Source organism: Chrysemys picta, chromosome 10 (genome assembly GCF_011386835.1).
Source record: "Chrysemys picta bellii isolate R12L10 chromosome 10, ASM1138683v2, whole genome shotgun sequence".
Taxonomy (NCBI): domain Eukaryota; kingdom Metazoa; phylum Chordata; order Testudines; family Emydidae; genus Chrysemys; species Chrysemys picta.
In genome coordinates this window covers 55,157,408-55,177,601 of record NC_088800.1, presented here as the reverse complement: position 1 = coordinate 55,177,601, position 20,194 = coordinate 55,157,408, and the positions used below count along the sequence as shown (strand labels likewise).

General features: G+C 44.1%; 2 protein-coding genes across 9 annotated transcripts in view; one reads left to right on the top strand and one right to left on the bottom strand.

The window, feature by feature from the left end:
* The window catches only part of C10H16orf96 (chromosome 10 C16orf96 homolog), a 46,745-nt gene extending 43,244 nt beyond the window's left edge, over nucleotides 1–3,501 (bottom strand). Inside the window, exon 1 of the mRNA XM_065558705.1 lies at nucleotides 1,153–3,501. The gene's annotated coding sequence lies outside the window, so the exon portion shown is untranslated. The remainder of the gene's footprint in view (nucleotides 1–1,152) is intronic.
* A 1,473-nt stretch (nucleotides 3,502–4,974) lies between these two features.
* Nucleotides 4,975–20,194, top strand: part of CDIP1 (cell death inducing p53 target 1) — a 40,291-nt gene continuing 25,071 nt past the window's right edge. Inside the window, exons 1-2 of one of the 8 annotated variants that reach the window (XM_065558720.1) lie at nucleotides 5,020–5,121; nucleotides 18,753–18,838. The gene's annotated coding sequence lies outside the window, so the exon portion shown is untranslated. Of the gene's footprint in view, nucleotides 5,122–5,389; nucleotides 5,552–5,652; nucleotides 7,456–8,701; nucleotides 8,731–18,752; nucleotides 18,839–20,194 lie in introns of those variants that run through there. The other 7 variants (XM_065558723.1, XM_065558718.1, XM_065558722.1 and 4 more) reach the window with 7 other exon arrangements.

Below are 20,194 nucleotides of genomic sequence, written 5' to 3'. Positions count from 1 at the left end.
ATCGCCGCCTCCTCCTTGCCTTGTTTTTCTGGTCCTGGTTCAGCATAAACTGCACGATAATGCACGAGGTGTTTACAATGTTCATGACTGCTGTCTTGAGCTGAGCGGGCTCCATGCTTGCCATGGTATGGCGTCTGCTGTGTTCACCCAGGAAAAAAGGCGTGAAACGGTTGTCTGCCGTTGCTTTCATGGAGGGAGGGATGAAGCTGTACCCAGAACCACCTGCGACAATGTTTTTTGTCCCATCAGGCACTGGGATCTCAACCCAGAATTCCAATGGGCGGGGGAGACTGCGGGAACTATGGGATAGCTATGGGATAACTACCCACAGTGCGACGCTCCGGAAATCGACGCTAGCCCCGGTACATGGACGCACACCGCCGAATTAATGTGCTTAGTGTGGCCGCATACATTCGACTTTATACAATCTGTTTCCAAAATTCGAATTCTGTAAATTCAGATTAATCCCGTAGTGTAGACATACCCTTAGGAAGGTTGGCAACCTACAGGGAGTGCCTGGAGCAGGAGGAAAAAAAGATTGCAGCACCGCACCCAGCTGATAGGAGGCTCTCAGGTGAGGTTTCCCCTGTTACAGTTCTGTACTTAGGTTTCACCAATCAGTTATCAAATGTGGAAGAAACGAACTCCACTCTCAGGTTGGAAGCAACGAAGTTAGAGACAGCTTTATTCAGGACATGCAATTGCAAGGGAAGAACACAGCTGACAGAGAGCATCTCTGCCTCAGTTTCTTCAAAGTACAAGCAATATCACACAAGCATTTATACATTTTAATGGCATGCATTAATTAAAAACATCTGCAGTTTGTTTATGTTATGTCCTGCCCATTCCTATATTTTCTCACTTCTGTTCTCAAAACATCGCTATCTCAAGGCTGAGTCATGCTGACTCTACTCTGCTATCTTCCCACCCGCTTCTGACATGAGCCCTGCTTCTACAGGTCCCGCAATATTAGGATAAGACTTAGTATGACAATTGCTGTTTCTTACAATGGAGAGGCCTATATTTAAATCCTTTAACTCTGTTTCCACACAAGTGTAAATTCTTAAGGCTCTGTAATAGCCTAAACATGGGGTCACAGATAGTCCCCATGGATACTCCCAATAGTCTCTTTTGCCACCCAGGTAAGCTTACCTGTCCTGTGTGATAGAAGGTCCCTTACACCCAGAATCACAGCAATATTCAGGTTATTCCCAGTTCCAAAGGACCAGTCACTTACTCCAGATCAATTGTACCTTAGATCTCACGCCACAGCCAACGCTTGTCGCCAATCCTATAATAAGCTACATGAAGATTTATTAAATAGGAGAAGAAAATGAGAGCTATTCACAAAGTTAAACAGGTGAACAGACACACACAAATGAGGTACAATCTTAAGTTTGAGAAAGTTATAAAAGCTTCTGTAATAAGCAAGGTCTATGTAGCCATTAGGGCTAACCCAGGCTAAGCATTGGGGATTTAGCATCATTATCCCTATTTTACAAATGGGGAAACTGAGGCACAGGGAAGGTTATGACTGGCCCAACAGCAGCTCAGTGACAGAGCCAGGGACAGAACCCTGATCACCCGAATCCCAGTATAGGGTGCTAGCTACCAAGAATACGTTTATGCAATAGCTGTGTGGGATCTTCCCAGGCCGGGTAGAAATACCCGCACTAGCTCTGTTCGAGTTAGCATGTTAAAAGCAGCAGTGTGGCTGTGGGATCACGGGTGGCAGCTCAAGCTAGCAATCAGAGTACAATCCTGCCATCCAACCACCTGGGTACGTACTTAGGCAGCCAGTGTAAGCCGCTGCTGCACTTCTATTTTTAGTATGCTGGCTCAAGCAGAGGTAGTACGTGTACCTCTAACCATGCAGGGAAGAACCCTCGCAGATGCTGTGCAGACCTACCCTCGACCACATGACACTAAGGCCTAAAGATTTAAAAGCACCTTCTGATTATTGGGGACTTCCATATTTTGTGCCTGATTGGGGTCCCCTTCTGTGAGGCAACCCTGCAGTCAGACCAGGACTGCTCATGCAGCTGCCATGACTCACCCACCCCCCATGACTCCCTGCTTGTGGCCCTGTGACCCTCACTCCCATCCCTGTTTTATCATTTGTTATCCCCTGAATGTATTTGAGCAATGTGTCCAGTAGTTCCTCCCCTTAGGCTGGAGGAGGGGCCTTCTGACCCCAGGAACTCAATAGGTACCATGACTCATCCCTCCAGTGTGACTCATCCCTCCAGTGTATGTGCCTGGCTTCTTCAGTTCTTGATAAGAATGTCAACATCCTCCTTCTTTTCAAAACACTTCTCAAGGTTGTCAGCAAACCCATCCCGCACAGCCCTGATCAGCCACTGATGCCACAGGCCTGTCTTGACTCTTAAGCCGATATAGTTATAACATTTCCCCTCTTGAGACCTGATTGGCGCAGGTATCAGGGGAGTAAACAGGGAACAACTTGCCAAGGTGTCTTGCCTACAATGAAAACATCCTATACGGCTGAAACAATTTCAGAGCATATCTAGTAACTGTCACACCCTACTTCTGGATGTTCCAGGGCCAGGTGATCAGCCCTGCACTCTGCATGTATGCTTAGATGCAACATCTAAATGTTTTAAGTGAGCTGAAAATATTTTGTTGCAGCCTATTGGACTGTGTCATCACACCTTTGTGGCTATTGCAGTCATAGACTCATTATTATTACCATCATAATGTAGGAAAAGGTGTAAGAGACAATGCTGTGTTTGTATTTACATTTTCCTGGGAGCACAGAGGAAAGGATAAGGTTTACATCAAGTGGTTGCGAGCAGGTAGAACCTGAAATCAAAGAGGAATATTTACAATTTAGATCACCAGAAAAAGGTGGATCAATTGGTTAATTCTAATGGGACACAAGTGCCATCACTTTATATACATTGCTTATAGAGGGGATAACTGTACAGCTGGGCCAACGCTCTCTGTGTGCACATCACAATCTACCATTACACTATCAGGTCTTCATTTTCCTGATCATAAAAAACATCCTGACCAGTGCTGGGCAGAGAAAAGGAGCAAGATCACCTTAAATTTGAATCTAAAATGATGGTTTGAAATTTTGCCAGGCTAAAACTGATACCTGTGAAATATTTCAAAAGCTTATCTACAAAGGGGAATTTTGGAAAATTAAGGTGAGTGTTCCACTGCTTTCCTTCTTCTCTTTGGACTTAAAAAATCAAATGTGGATTACACCCGAACTATACAAAACTTTAAAAATGTTCAAGACAGGTCAATGGCCTAATGATTAGTAGTAGTTTGGGAAAGGACTCAAGCAATTTTTTATGGGTGCCCTGACTGCCATTGTCAAAACTAAGGCGACTACTTCTGAACGAGAGCGCCCACACAGGGGTTTAAGGCACTGTAAATGATGTGCATTAACTTCATACCTTTAGAGTGTCTGTGTAGACAAACCCTTAGGCTTTGTCTACTCTAGCACTTTTGTCCACAAAACTTTTGTTGGTCAGGGGTGTGAAAAAAAACCACACCTCTGACTGACATAAGTTTCAAGTGTGGACAGCTCTATGTCAGCAGGAGAGCATCTCCTGCCGAGTGGCTACATAGCAGACCTTACAGCGGCGCAGCGCCAGTGGTACAGCTGTGCCGCTGTAAGGTCCGTAGTGTAGACATAGCCTTAGTAAGGGAAAGGGAATAAGGGAAACTGAGTGGGGGAAAGCCTCTGTTAATTCCTTTAGTTTAAAATGCAGTAACTAGTTTTCAATTATACTCACATAAATGGGGAGGAGGCTGCTGATATTCATACACAAATACCTCTGATGGCAAAGGAGGCATCTTATTAGCACAATCAGTATCAGAGTTGTCAAGTCATAAACAATAATGGTGCATTTAACATCTTTGAGTCAGCATTATCGTTTGTCCCCTCGCTGCAAAGAAAATGTGTTTTTTATCGAAGGGTAATTAACATGCATTAACGATCCCACTGTAAACACATAGTAGACACAGGGTATTTTAATTTCACCAAAAGACAAACTATGCCTCCTGCTCACCAATGCAAAGGCGTAACAGAATCATTTATTTTTAAAAATCCCTGATTTCGGCAGTACAAAACAGTAAACTTGTCAGAATGAAAAACATCACTTCAATGTATCATAGCAAAATATGTAACATATATAAAAGGCTATAAATGTCAGATATGCATTTAGAAATATAAACAATTCAGTAGAAAATTCACCATCTCTGTATGCAACAAGTGAAGTAACAGATGAGTAAAGCATGTGGTTCAGTGTTGGGGGATTAGTTACACAAAAAAGGATTTTTAATAAATTTTCAGTTAAAAAGGGAAGGAGGGGGGCGGAATCACATGCTAACGGAAGTCCAAAACAGTACTGAATATTATAGGAATGTACAAACGTTTTAGGTATATGGATTTTAGGGTACAGATTCTTTGAGAAAGGTAACAGCAGAAGTATGATGCTGGTGCACCACCAACGACTTGGACACATAAAAGCAAATAAAAAAAAGTGTGTGTGTGTGTGTATTTTTCAGTTTCATAACTTTTGGTGCACAACCCATGCCTTTTGAATTCTTGGGGCTGACAATCTATCTCAGGGTTATCTATCTATGTAAGAATTACAGTGGAGTCTGCCTACAGAAGGATCTCACTCCAGCTAGCAGACACAGAACCCCGTGGGCCAGGTTTGTCCAGGTGTGTAGCCTCCCAGTGAGTGACAAGGGCAGCCAGGTACTCCCAGGTGCCCCACCAGGCACCTAAACAACAGCTGGACTAACCAGGCCCCAGAGCCTGGCCTGACCTTCACCCCATGCCCTCCCTTTGTCCCGCCCCCTGCCACCAGCTGGCTGAGTCTGACCCGCTCTTGCACAGGCTCCGCCCCTCCCCACCCCTCCCCTCGGATTGGCCCCGCGCCGCTAGCCGCAGGGACGCCGCTGTCATCCCAAGTGAGGGCAGAGCAGGGCCGCGGCTTCAGCGGATGTTACTGCGCATGCTCAACTCTCCATCGCGCATACTCAGTGACAGCAAGGCAGTACATCGGAGTGGATTCTCCCATTACCTCCCGCTGCTGGGTCTGTCAGGGGCCTCCCGCGTCGCCGCCTTGCTATCCGGTAGGTGGCGCGTGAGGCGAGGGGGGCCTGGCGGTTCCGACAGCGGGGCGGCAGTGCGCTCTCGGCTCGGTACCTGCGGCGCGCTCCCTCAGCAGGGTTGGGGCAGTAGGGAGCTGGGCGCGTCCCACAGAGTGGCCCTGCTCCCCGCGCGGGGCATGCCGGGGGCTGGAGTCCGGCGGGGCCTCGCGCTCCAGGGAGAGCCGGGAGAGGGGAGGGGCCGAGAACTACAACTCCCAGCGGCCCCCGCGACGCGACTAACCTGCCCTGTGAGGCAGCAAGCCTGGGGGGCGCGGCCCCGGTCCTTTAGGTGGGGGGTGTCTCTGGGCGCCGATCAGCAGCCAGGACCGGGTTGGGGGCGCCCCTGCGGGGTTTGTGGACTCTAGCGGGTTGCAGCACCACCTGGCGGCAAGTTGGAGGGTCGGGGCAGCTGGCGAGCCTGGGGCATGAGAGGAGCCGCTAGTCGGGTTGAGGTGCCTGGAGGATGTTGTTGGGGTGTGTCTGCGGGGCAGGATTCCCTCCCCCCCCTGTCTCTGTTTACTTTCCTGAATGGAATTGATGAAAATCAGTCGGGCTGCTGCGTGCCCTCTTAGCCCTGTCCATAAACCATGACCCAGGGGCAAACGTTACCTGGGTCTTACGTTACCCCTCATATCTTGTGAGGCGAGGCAAAGGTCAGGCTCCCAGCCACGCACCCCACTCGTGATACGCAGCCATAAAAATACTTTATGCTTGTAGAGCTCCTTCAGTGTGAGCATCACAAAGCGGTTTAGAGAAGTGGAAAATCATAAATAGGTGGAAACAGATCGAATGTAAGGCCTGGGGGGTGCATGAAAATTCTCTCATTTTAATAGTACCAGTATAATGAAAGTGAGACAACTTCCTGGCATGGACCTGGTATCAAAGTGCTTGTACCAGTATAGAATTACAGCCACGCTTTTGGTTGTACTGGGATAACTAAATTGGTTTAAAAAAACTGTACCCCTAACCAAAATAGTTACCCTGGCACAAAATCTGTGTGTAGAGCAGGCCTTAGTGACTTGCCCAGGGTCCACGAATGAGGCAGTGGTATAGTCAGAAATGCAGTGCTAGAAGTCCTGGACACTAACAGCTGTCCTTAATTTTTAGCAAAATAGCTACTATTTTTTCCATCCAAAAATCTGCAATTCAGTGAATTTCAACTATATTAAAAGGTGTGCCTTGGATTGTTTCCCAAATATCCCAGATTTTTTTCCAAATATCCCAGATTGTAGTTTTCAGATATTTCCTGGTATGACTCCTATGAAGGAAAGTAGGTGTAAAATGTTGTTAGTGTTGGTTTCGTGGGTATGAGACTTTTGATTACAGATTTATATTCTTACTGAGTTTTGAAAGTGGTTTCATAAATAGGTTTTTTTCATGCACTATTGAAGAATTCCACTAAACTTTTCGTGAGTGCTTTGTAAATTGTAGCATTCCATGTCATGACTAAAATGGTTCACTTTTAACAGATGACAGACTTGGTTAAATGTGGTAATATTTTCTTTGTTACACTTTTAAAACTTTATTTTAACTCTAATACAAGGTAAAAAAAAAACCCTCTTCTTTATAATAGAAGTTATTCCAAGGAACTCGTAACTCATTCAGAGGAACTTTGTGAACACTTAAAACATCAAGATCGTTCCCCTTTGGCATCCTTTGGGCCTAATATGCCAATATTCGGAGTTCCACTTTGACATGGTATTGCTCTGAGCTCACCTTTATGTATTTACAAAGAAGGCCTTCCCCCTTCAAGTAAATCTGAGTGAGCTGAGGTAGGAAATGACTGTTTTGGGAGAAAGTGGTGATTACAAATTAACAATAACTAAACAACTGATGGTGTGCTCTGCCCTTATATAAGATCCTGCCCTAAAGCTCTTTCAGTCAAAAATCTATAATTGAGAAGACTGCAGGCCTCTATAGGCCCAGAGACAGGATTAACATGATGTATTTTTTTCATTTCTTATGGGTGTCATGTAAGAAGTGAATCTTTAGGAGGGGTTTGAAACCAGAGAGGGGCTGGGGAGTGTCTTGGCAACGTGGTAAAGGCACAGAGTGAGAGGAAATTAGTGGAGTACTGGCAGTCATCAATGGAGGAAGGAAGTGGGTGAAATTCATGCATATAAAGTAGTTCAGAGACTATAGGCTAGAGCACAGTTCTGAAGGACTTTGAGAGTGAGAACAAGAGTTTAAACTTGATGATGTGGTGAATAATGGGGGAAGCAAGGGAAGGAATTCAAAGATGTGCATGACATGGTCTGAACGATGGGCAAGATCATAATTCTAGCAGGTGCATTTTGGAAACACAAGAGTAGCGATGTGAGTATTGGGGAGACAGTAGGAGGAAGTTGTAATTAGTGATGCCTGTTCCTTTTTGAAGTTGAGGAGGGGGTATTTCAGCCATGTTATTAACCCTGCATGTCCATGGCACTGGTAATTTCCAGAGCTCACTTTTTCATTCTTTCACCCTGTCATATTGGAATGTGTGTGGCATTGGCAAATGCAATGGTCTCATTTGTATTTAAAATGGGGGGTAATGTTAAACCTACATTAATTGCCTCTTCTGTCAGTGCAGCTTCACACAGTTGGAAGCCTGAAAGAGGGGGAGGTGGAGGGCCTTTTTTCTTTGATAGTAGAAAACTCAAAGAAAGGCATGAGTTTGAATCAGTTTGGGAAGTAGGACAGAATGAGTGTGTCTGCCGTTAAATTCCTCAAGCTTCTGTTCTAACCTATTGGTGATCTTAAGGATGGGTACTTGTCAGGTTAGAAAGCAAAAAGCATTGAGGAACTTTATTATGTAAAAACTGATTTTTGTTGTTGTTGGTCCAAGTAGAAAATACTGTTAAAAGCAGTGACTAATGCACAGCTCTTCCCAGTCTGGGGGTGATTTGGTTTTGGAAGGAGATATGGGATACACACAGTCCTTTAGCATGTTCTCTGATCCAGAGATATTTGGTTGGAATATATGTAGCAAAGAGGTTGCAACTGGACCCTTTTGGAGAAGTTCCTTAATAGGCCTATATTAGAGTTATAGGCTATAATATAGATAATTGCTATAATCTGAAAGAAAGTGTGTTGGGCTCTAAAGAAGTTTATTCAAATCTCCTAATATTTAAACAAAAAATAAAATGCAATGGTTTTTGTAGGACCTAGAACAAAACAGTGTTTTGTGCTCCCCTGCTGACATCACTTCCAGAGTTCTGTGAACATAATGTCTGATGTGGCTGAACAAAGAGTTTGGGGTTGGGAGGCACTCTAGTAGTTATTAAATACAAACAGGCATGTTAATTTCAGCGTTGTGTAATGTTTGCCAAGTGCAAATAGGACAAAATGGCAGCCTGGCAGAATTTACATTTTCAAGCTTCTAAACTGGCATACCAAACTGCTGGGTAAAAAACAAACCATGTAATTGTGGGTGCACTGCTTCCCCAGACTGAACTTTGTGAAGTTGGTGGGTTTTTTTGTTTTTGTTTTTGTGTTTTGTTTTTTTGCGACTGTGAGATGATTCTGTTGTTCTCCCCACGCAACCTTTAACCATCTCTCCTAACTTAACTACATAGGATGCTTGGACAGGATGTCCTGCTTGCAACCAAGGTGAGAAAGGGTGGTGAAAAAGTAATCTAATAGAAGCAAGCTTTGTGTTACAGAGATATCATCTTACCTCTTAAGAGCTGCGTCTGTGACATCATAGAGGAAAGCTTTAAATCTAGTTCTCTTCCATCCTCCCCCATATGGCGGAAATGATATTTTATATGAAACAGAGCTATTGTATCAACTCCTTTTTTTTAATAGGAGAAAGGTTGATTAAGGGCCTGACCCAGCAGCTTTTATGCAGGCAAAGCTCACTAAAATAAAGCTGAGTTTTGCCTTCATAAAGATTGCAGGATCAGGCCCTTGAGCAGGCTATGCAGTTTTATTTTCAGAGAGCAAGAGTGTCAACTTCTATCTTTTGATGTGATACTTACATTGTTCTTTTTGTGCTTTGATTTCTGACAGAAGTAATTTGTGATCATGTGCAAACCAGAAAGAAAGCAACTTGATTTTCGTAAGTTATGTTAGACCCTTAAATATGGAACAAAGCATGGGCCTTTTTCAGCTATTAAAATGAACCAACATAGTGTAGGTGCCATGATGGACCATACAGTGTTTCAGAAGAGAGACAAGGTGGGTGAGGTAATATCTTATTGGACCAGTTTCGGCTGGTGAGAGAAACAAGTTTTCGACTTCTTCAGGGCTGGGAAAGGCACTCAGAGTGTCGCAGCTAAATACAAGGGTGGAACAGATTGTTTAGCATAAGTAGTTAACACATGTTACAATGGGAAAGTGGCTCCAAGAACACGGCATACATACATCATTTTATCACTAGTACCGAGAGCCCCCTGGTGGAGGGTTCAGAGCACTGTGTGTGCACTCAACATAAAATTATGATGATGGAAACATTTGGCTGCTGTGCTAAGGTGTCACTTTGGGCTCTTTAATTTTGGGGAAACATTCTCTGTAGATATTGAATTTTTGGTGTGGTTTTTATACTGGTGAAAGATGCCTGTCTGGCAGACTTGGACTGAAAGCCTGTGTTTAATCTCAAGACAGATGTAGTATGGGCAGTGCGTGATGAGGCAAACTTCCTCCATGTTCCAAACCTGACCTGAAGGCACCAACTCTAGGGCCAGATGTACATTAGGTCTGTACTGGAAAGGGTTTACTGGTTTGTTATACTGGCAACCCCTTCTAGTGGAGATATAGCTCGATATAGTGGAGAGTGCTTTTGCTGGTATCGTTTACACCAGTTTTATGAACAAAGTAAACACTGCTGGTAAAAGCATTTTCTTGCTAGTATAACTGTGTATATGCTAGGGATTTTTGCCAGTATAAAAATGTCATAAAAAAATCACCACTATCTGACATTACTATATCAGCAAAAGCTTCTAGTGTGGACCTGGCCTAGGTGTAAGAAGGCAGCTTGGTCTTTGTGACTTATTCAGTCCTCTGACTCTGTTAAAGAGAGTCAGAAATGCCCGTCGTGCTGGTATTTTTGTAACATGTACACCTGGCTGCTGGGAACTGGATTATTCCCACAGGCAGCCATCCGGGATGTATATGATCACAGTCATTGGTCATCAACACTTTTGGCTGGATTTGAGCCTATGATGTGCTCACTAACATTAAGAATACAATGAATACGTTCGGAAAGGGTGCGAGCTGTGTGTATGTCCTGTAGTCATCTTTGCAAGGTGGGTTTTCAAGTAGAACTAGGCATATGGGCAGAAACCGTGGCTTTTTCCACTGAAACTCTGAGTCACAATTATCCATCAGCCTCTAAGTGGATGCATCTCACACAATCAGTTTAGTGAGGGGGTGTATGCTGGTGGACCTCAGTCTTCCTGCCTTCATTGTTTCTCTAACTTAATTATGTGTCAGACTCTCCAGATAAGTGAGATCAGATTTTTCCCCCCCCAAAGGTGGTTTGAGGCCTAAATAGCCATTGCGTGAGAAGTAGAGCCCTCCAGATGGGATGTGAAGAATAGCTGAATATTAATTGCATTAAACCTAAACCACCATCACTCAGAAATCCCCTGTGTTCCCTCCAAAAGCCATGCAGCTGGAAGAGTAGGTATAATCTGTTAGACAAATGAATAAGCTTAAATTCCTGTAGAGAATTAATGAAATATTGATTTTTAATTTAGCTCACAGAATAAAGATTGTGTTGTGGACAGATTTTAGCAAAACTTAACTGTGGCTTAGCACTGGGGGTGGACTTATTGCTTTGTTGTGGGCAGGACTGAGGTTGGCTGCAAAATAATTGCACAGGTAGCAGACCTACTATAATTGCTCTCATCCTTTTTGTTTTGAAATTGGGAGGTCCTGAGTTGTTGTTGTTGTAGTGAAGTCTGCCGATATGTCACACTGCACATTGCATTCTTCTGGTGTGGGTAGTGGGAATAGTTCCTCTTAACCCAATAGCAGTGTCCCTAAAACGGGACATTATATTTTGAAAGGCAAATATAGGTTATTCTGGCAGAGTGTCTGCATGACATTTAAATGCTGAGACAATCATTATCCTGTCTTTCCTTCCTTTGAATTTTTCAGGTTCTTGTGATTCAGTGCTTTCTTGATGTTTCTGTGCTTCCCGGTGCCTGAAATGGCAGTTCTTGACAGTGCTTCCTGCCGTTGACTGACAAGGGGTGCTGTTAAAGATTTTCTCAGTCTGTCCTGTGATCTTTTCTCTCTTTCCCAATCATCTGTTTGTTTTAAGATGCAGGATTGCAGCAAGGGCATATTGTTGCCCCGATATTATGTAAACAAATCCTCCAGGGGCTGTTTGCATTGTACAGCTGGTTGTTTGCATGGTTGTGCTTTTGCAATTCTGTGTTACAAACAGTACCGCTGCTTGGAACTCTTTCAGAGTCTGAAGTAATCATCTTTCTCTGACACTGCTGCACCTATCCATATGTATATCATAATACTTTTTTAAAGCCTTGACTGTATCCCTCTAATTCTCGGGTTGCTGTCAGGCTTGGGTTTTCACTGATCTGCCATGCAGGACAAAATTGTGAGGGTTGTAGACAATCCCACAGTGCATCACAACGTTGTGTTGTACCATCTCAGCATTGCAGAAACACTGCAAGTTTTGACCACAGGACTAGAGGAAAATGCTGTCCCATTTTAAGCTAATGGATAAGGATCATTTTGGGAGCCTACTTTTTTCTATATAACTTCACAATTGGGGAGATAGTGTGAATCATTTCGATGGCTTTCTTAATTAGAAACAGCCTGTGTAATTTTTTAAAAAATGTGTGTGTGGGAGGGGGCTTCAGGGATTCTTTTTATGTTCTCTTTGAAACACCTTGTGCTGCGTGATGCATCTTCTCATAGTGGAGAGCTATTGAGCTTCTTCTGGGAGTCCATCAACTTACTGCATCACTGGCTGGAAGAGGCTTACTTACCAGTGACAAGTGGCACATGCTGGGCCGATCATGCTGTCTCCCCTCACTTGTTGATGGGGCAGTTTGAAGTTAATTTGTATTAGACACACGCAGAGACAGATTAAGATAACATTGTATCAAAAACAAAACTATATTTATCAAGACTCTTGAGGTATTGCAGCCCCTGACTTGAAATAACTGCTGCTTTTTATAGAATCTTGATGCATTGTATATTTTCTCAAAAACTGGGGTTACCAATAGCCATTAGACTAACAAAAGTAGGACAGGGCTTGGAACACAGAGTGCAGTGTTTCTATTAAGAATCCCATCCATGTTTTTGGATATGCCATGTTGTTTAGCCAACCAAACTAAAAACCTTCCTAGCCAAGGAAGTGCTATAAATGTTCCAGTACAGGAATAAATTAGCCCCTTTGAGAATAAATTATTTGATGAGATGCTACATCCATTTGTGTCACATTTGCAGTACACATTTTTATATATTACAATCTGTTTAAATAGTAGCTGTGAACCCGCAAAAACTAAATTCGGAGTTGAAGCTTCCAGCTGCATCCTTACATCAGCCAAATGGGATCCTAGCTGATAGCCTGGTTTGCATATAGTTATTGTTGGCCATTAATCTTTAAAACACAGTTTGTGCCTTTATTGCTACCTTATGATAAACTGAGAGCGCCTCTTTTTAAACAGAACAAGTTTTCTGATGGCTCAAAATACTCTCCCTGAAGTTGGAGAGAGCTGCAAGTTGGCTTTCAGTCATCTTGGTCCTCCAAAAATCTTGCCAAACTCTGCCAGTACTGTGCGAGAAGGCAGGACCTGAGCTGCCTGCCATTTCTACTAACAAAAATCAGAGAAGTATTCTCTAAACTGTAGATTCCATCTTCATCCACCTCAAATGGTCCAGGAAAGAACACAGATTTTTTTTTTTTCATCTCTATGTGGTGCCATTGATATGATGGTGTAAGTTAAGGATGGAGTAAGATTCCTTGACTCTGAATTTATTGGTGTATGGGATTTTGAGGCTAACCCTAAATGTTGCTTTTAATGTAGGGCTTTTTGTGGATGGGAAAGGGAGGCAGAGTGTAAAGGGAAAATATTTCACTAGCTTTGTTACAATTCCTCTTTGGAGATGCCATCTGAACACATTTGTCCTTTGAGAGTTGAGAGATTCCTTTGAAACACTCTGCTTCAAAGTATGATTGCCATAAGTTGAAATCCTTTAGCAGTTGTTTCAGGCTCCACCAATTCATGCAGGTTGGTAAGAGATGCTGTAAGATGCATTAGACTGATTAGGGGTTCGATTCTAAACTGGCTGAAGGTGTGCTCTCATTGAAAAGGCAGAAAGAGGGGTTTCCCTGAAAGGGTTTCACAGCCGTGGCACTTGGTATCAGTCTCATGAAGGAGTGGCTAGTCTTGAAAGCTTTAGACTTTTAGAAACTTGGTCGCCAATAATACATTTACCCTGCCCAAACAGTGATGTTTTAATTTACACTGACAAAAAGGAGAGGAGAGGGAATTAGAATCACCCAAAGTTTAGGCGTGGGGAAATCTCTTACCAAGTCCTGATTTGGCTGGCAGGAGGTGTTCCTTCCACTCCAGATAGAGGTTAGTGCTTGTACTCAGGTAGCCCCTTATTAGTGCTCCCTTTGTCAGGTGAGGGGAGGCAGAACTAGAATGGGTAACTTTGTCCAAAACCCAACAGGAAGCTGCATTTCTCTGTGTAGGAAAGCTTTATTCAACCTTGACTAAGAAATGGATAATATGTTTCTCTCCTACAGGATCTCTTGTGATGATGGTCCTTATTACTAACTTAATTACAGATAGGGGATTAGTACTCCTGGTTTCTTCCTTGGCGGTGGCAGTTGGCATCCCTTTTGGAGAGGACCTTAGCAGATTCCACCAAGTTCCCAATTTTGTCAAATTACTGACAAATGAAACAGTGCAAGAGTAGAGATCAAACTATTGTATTCCCAAGGATCTGTCTCAGGTGTTCCTAGCTTCCCATAAAACATTCATCATAAGTAGGCCTTCTGTTTTTCAGGGTTTTTTAATTTAATTTAATTTAGCAATTTTTGAGTTTTATGTAGACGTCCAAAATCAGGGGTTTTGGGTGGGCTTTCTTTTTGTACAGTATATGCTGTCATGTGTAATTTCTTTGTAATATTCCCTAGTGTGCTTTAATGTACTACTGTTTCAAACAGCACTAGGGAACACTTTCACAGATTTGTAATGCCTTCACAATAGGTCTGTCTACACGAGAGAAACTTGCACTGGTGGGCCAGTGTAATAATTTGGATCAGTGTCGTTTTGGAGGGGGGAAGGGGATAGAGGCCAAGCCTGTGTCTCTCTGTGATTCAGTCACTCCAGATTACCTGCTGGGCTCATTGAAATGCTGCGACCGGAAGGTGATGTTAGTCCAAGGTCTTGTAGGGCTTGCTGTAGGATATGCCCTGACTTGGATGGGATTCAAAAGAGCTTATAATCAAAAGTCTGCATCCTTTTGCAATCAGAAAATATTTTTCTTTTGAATTTCGGTGTCTATGGAAGTGTCACACAGAGAAGGGGGAAATAATATGGTCTAGTGGTACAGGCATGGGACTGGAGGTCAGGAGAGCTGAGTTTAGTCCTGACTCTCCCACCTGCTCATGGAATGATCTTAGGTAAGTCACTTAACCTTCCTTAAGAACATAAAACAGACATACTGGGTCAAACCAAAGGTCGATCTAGCCCGGTATCTTGTCTTCTGACAGTGGCCAGTGCCAGGTGCTTCAGAGGGAATGAACAGAACAGGTAAACATCAAGTGATCCATCCCTCCCTCCTCTGTTTCCCCACAGTAAAATGGGGATAATACTTGCCTTCCCTTGTAAGGTATTTTGAGATCTTTGGGTGAACGTTATTTGTTGCTGTAACAGACTTGGCTTAGTCTAATGCTGGTAAATACTGCATGAGCTCCCTATCCCAGATCTGTCAATGAACCTTGAAGTCTTGACTTACAACATCTCTTCAATGCCCTGCTTATTGAGCCCCAATTATGTCAAATGAAGGTGTGACTTTGTTAAACATGTGTTTGTGGGGATCACACACTTTTCACCTCATCCTGCACTTCCTTTGATCCTGTTTGATGTATCACTCTACAGGACCAGGCCAACCATGTCTAGGCTGTGCCTCTTCTTGGCATCTGCTGAGTGGCTGCCTGGAGGTCTGGGCAGGGTCTTGAGGCCTCACTGCCATTCGTCTCACTATCCCAGATCTGTCAATGAACCTTGAAGTCTTGACTTACAACATCTCTTCAATGCCCTGCTTATTGAGCCCCAGTTATGTCAAATGAAGGTGTGACTTTGTTAAACATGTGTTTGTGGGGATCACACACTTTTCACCTCATCCTGCACTTCCTTTGATCCTGTTTGATGTATCACTCTACAGGACCAGGCCAACCATGTCTAGGCTGTGCCTCTTCTTGGCATCTGCTGAGTGGCTGCCTGGAGGTCTGGGCAGGGTCTTGAGGCCTCACTGCCATTCGTCTCACTTATGGAGGTGACCTGCTGCTCTAGCCCTGCTCTGATAAGGGAGACAGCACAGTTAGGAGCAGGGAGAAGGAAGTGGCCTAGCAGATAAGTTGTCCTCTCCCTGAAAGACTAATGCATGCAAAGGCCAAGAGACCTCTGTACGTCGGGGGAACACCCAGCACCCCCATGTTCATCCTTGTAAAATGATTGTCATGTTGGGTGTCTTTGGAAGGCTCATGATGTACTGAGCAGTTGCTATAGTGATGTTATAGTCCTGTTACAGGTTATAATTTCATGTATACGGTTATGAGGCTGAAAGTGTATCCTCATAGCTTAAAGCAAGCCCAGACAAAAACTCTTCAGAAGCAGAGGCGCAGTTCACACCTCAACAGGGCATGGATGGGACAAACCCAGCCCAGCCTCACAGGAACAATGGACGCTGGCCTAGGCAGCAACAAAAGAATCTGTTAGACTCTCGCGGGAGTCACCCCCATTTCCTTGCTCAGTTTGGTACTGCGATGAGATAATGCCCACCTGACTCTGAAGGGGGCGGGGGGCAAAGCCAAGAGGGAAGACAGGACATGATAAAAGAGAGAGACATTTGCCATGCTCTCCCTCTCTCTTCCACCTACATCTATAGACACCACACCAAGCGACTGAAGTGCTGATCAAAGGGGAGATCCTGGCTGAAGAGCAACCAGCCAGCCTGTGGTGAGAAGTATCTAAGTTTGTAAGGACATTGAAAGTGTTTAAGATCAGCTTAGAATGTGTTTTGCTTTTACTGTATTTCATTTGACCAAATCTGACTGATGCTTTGACTTATAATCACTTAAAATCTATCGTTATGGTTAATAAATCTGTTTGTTTATTCTACCTGAAGCAGTGTGTTTGGTTTGAAGCATGTCAGAGGCTCCCCTTGGGATAACAAGCCTGGTACATATCAATTTATTTGTTAATTTGACGAACTCATATAAGCTTGCAGAATCCAGTGGGCATAACTGGACACAGCAAGACGGAGGTTCCTAGGTTTGTGTCTGGGACCGGAGATATTGGCTAGTGTCATTCGGTTGCATGTAGCTGGGAGCAGCTTACATGCTAGAGGCTGTGTGTGAATAGCCCAGGAGTGGGGGTTCTCACAGCAGAGCAGAGGAAGGCTGGCTCCAAGAGTCAAGGATTAGAGTCACCTAGCGGATCACCCATCTAGACAACACCAGAGGGGAACGTCACTACCTCCTTTCTTCCTAACCACAGAGGGATGAGTAGTGAATTGGTGAAGGTGAGAAGAACGCCGAGTTGGGGTGGTGAACTGGCAGAGAAGAGGGGCATCAGGGGAAGGCAAAGAGCCTAGTACTTCCCACACACTTACACATGTGAAATTCTAACTTTTGAACAAGAAAGTCTCTCCTCGAGAATGGGAACTAGAGCCTTGTTTTTGTGATGTAACCGAACCTTCCCTAGTGGCTACACTGAGCACTTCCCAAGCACTTGTGATCTAAACTGGCTTCCGGCTTCCAGAGGTGAAAGATTGGTGCTCTCGCTACTGCCCCTCTTAGAACCATCTCCCCAAACATATCAGCTTAGCTGGGGAGTTCTGTTAGGCACTGTTGCATATAACAGCAGCTATGTGTGCTCCTGGTGTGTATGAACACGTGTAGCGATATGTCTGTAGCACCCAGAAATGTGCAGGGGTAAGGTGCACCACAAGCTGGCAGAGTAGACTTAGCGATGGGCACCCCTAACATTTTTCAGGGTATCACAATGAGTTACCCCATGTGTGATCTGGGACCTTCCCAATGTGTCCCTATGTTAATCCTGAGCTAAATTTTGAGGGGGCTTAGTGAGGAGCAAAATACAATGTGACCACTACCACCAAACTGTTAAAAGGAACTAAATCCCTGTTCTGGCGAGGAGCTGCTAGAAGCATGGGTCATTCCAGTGTCTCTGCATTTAAGAATAAGCCTGCACCATCTGTTGTGTTCCCTACCTTGTGAATGCAGGAAGATCTAATTACATCCTGTGGGCAGTAAGTAGTGTTTGATAGAGCACACAAGCCAGCAGTACAGCAAGTGCAAAGTACTTCACTTCGGAAGCAAAAAACAAAGGCACAGCTACAAAATGGGGAATCACTGTCCAGGTGGTAGTATTGCTGAAAAGGATCTGGGGGTTATAGTGGTTCACAAATGGAACATGAGTGAACAATGTGAGGCAGTTGTGCAAAAGGCTAATCCCATGCTGGCTGTATGGATGACACAAGAGGTAATTATACTGCTCTACTTGGCACTGGTGAGGCCTCAGCTGGAGTACTGTGTCCAATTCTGGGTGCCACACTTTAGGAAAGATGTGGACAAACTGGAGAGAGTCCAGAGGAGAGCAACAAAAAGGATAAAAGGTTTAGAAAACCTGACCTATGAGGAAAGGTTAAAAAAATTGGAGATGATTAGCCTTGAGAAAAGAAGATGGAAGGGGGACCCAATAGCAGTCTTCAAATATGTTACAACACTGGCAGACCAGATGCCAGCTCTTGCCTAAGCCATTTGGGCATTAGCTAAGGACTGATGGTGTCATAGCTGGAGACCTGGCCAGGTTACCTGTGTTCATTTTGCTCAAAATAGATATTAGTCTTATAAGAATGTATTTAGACTCGATGAAATGCTTGTATGTTGCTGTGGGCATTAATCTCACTTCTAATATCTACGTCCCCTGTTATAAGGTAATAGTTGCAGAGCAAACACTTAACTATCAATCTCCACAGTCTGGAGAGAAACATTACCCAGTGCAAAACACAGGAGGTGTTATCTCCTGCCCAGCAAAAGAAGGCACATAGACACCAGACAAACCATTGTGGAACATCAGAGGACAAAAGACTTTGTTGATTGCTTCTCCCCACACCTGCATGAAGAGGAGATGTGCACATGAACTTGTCCATCATCTTGAATTCTGGGGGGAAGAGAATAAAAATCCCTGACCAGAAACTTCATCTTTTTGGCTGTTTGACCAGAGACTCTAAATTGAAGCCAGAGATCTGCAGGGGCTACCTTCTGTGTCTGCCCTGAAAGACACTTTTAACTGTCAGATCACTCTGTCAGTCTTAGGACTTAGATGATAACTCATTTGTGTGTCTATGTTTGCTTGCTTTAACCGGAAAATAACTGTCTTATTTCTTTTTCCTAGTGAATAAATCTATGGATAGTTTATTACAGGATTGGCTACAAACATTGTCTTTGGCATAAAATCTAGGGTACCAACTGATCTGGGGGGTAAGTTACTGGAAGCCACCTGACTGCAGTGTGATTTTTTTGGCGTAAGTGACCATTGATCACTAAGTCCATTTTGTCTGGGTGGCCGGATAAACTGGAGAGTCTCAGGAGACTGTCTGGTGACTCCATGGTAAGACTGTTATAGTGATCCAGGGGTTCACGTTTGTTATTGGCTTGATGAATCTAATTATAGAACATACCACCAGGGTGTCTGCCCTGTTACTGACAGTCTGCCCTGAGGTAGGCACTCACGGTCGTGAGCCACTCCAGACAGTGTGACATGTTAAAGTCTGTTATAAAGAGGACAGTGTTCAATTATTTTCCATGTCCACTGAAGGTAAAACAAGAAATAAAGGGCTTAATCTGCAGCAGGGGAGGTCTAGGTTAGATATTAGGGGAAAGTTTCTAGCTATAAGGGTAGTTGAGCTCTGGAATAAGCTTCCAAAGGAGGTTGTGGAATCCCCATTATTGAAGGTTTCTAAGAACAACTCGAACAAACCTGTCCAGGATGGTCTAGATTACTTGGTCCTGCCTCAGCACAGGGGGCTGGACTAGATGACTCTCAAGGTCCCTTCCAGCACTACATTTCTATGATTCTAGAAGTTCCCTCCAGTGGAGATACCTCTAGCAGGGTTGGTGTGTCACTTTTTCACTTAGCATCATCTCATGGCCTACAACTTATTAAGTTGATCTGCCTGATTGGGAGCCATGGGGCTTTCAGCTTCTGATTCATCCTTTCCCTCCATCTTTATTCTCCTGGTAGACAACTCCACAAAACCCATGCAGCGTCTGGTGAGAAGTAAGCAACCTCCTCCAAGGCTTCAGGGTCTGCTTAATTAGGATTCAGTTCTCTGTCTTAGGTACTTACCATTGTATCTGAGCACCTCACAATCTTTAATGCTTGCTTGCAACACCTCTGTGAAGTAGGGCAGGGCTGTTATCCCATTTTACAGATGGGGAACTGAGCCACAGAGAGACTCAAGGTCACAAAGGAAGTGGAGCAGGGAATTGAACCCTGGTTTCCCAAGTCCTAGGCTAGTGCCCTCATCATTGAACCATCCTTAGTGAGTCTTTCTCTGGAACACTGCCTTAGTGATTATGCCCCACCCGCATCTCTGTTAGCCCAAGGAAGGTGTCGTGAAGCTGTGCCTAGCTTAGCATGCTATCCAAAATCTAAGGCCTTTCATTGCCAGGAGTCCACCTTCTAGATGGAAGTTTTATCTTCCATAAGCCTTGGTTGAGTATCTCCAGACCCTTTGCAAATATTAACTGAACCTCACACCATCACTGAGTTAGTGTTGTCATTTTGCAGATGGGGAAATTGAGGTACAGATCATCTGTGACCTGCCCATGGTG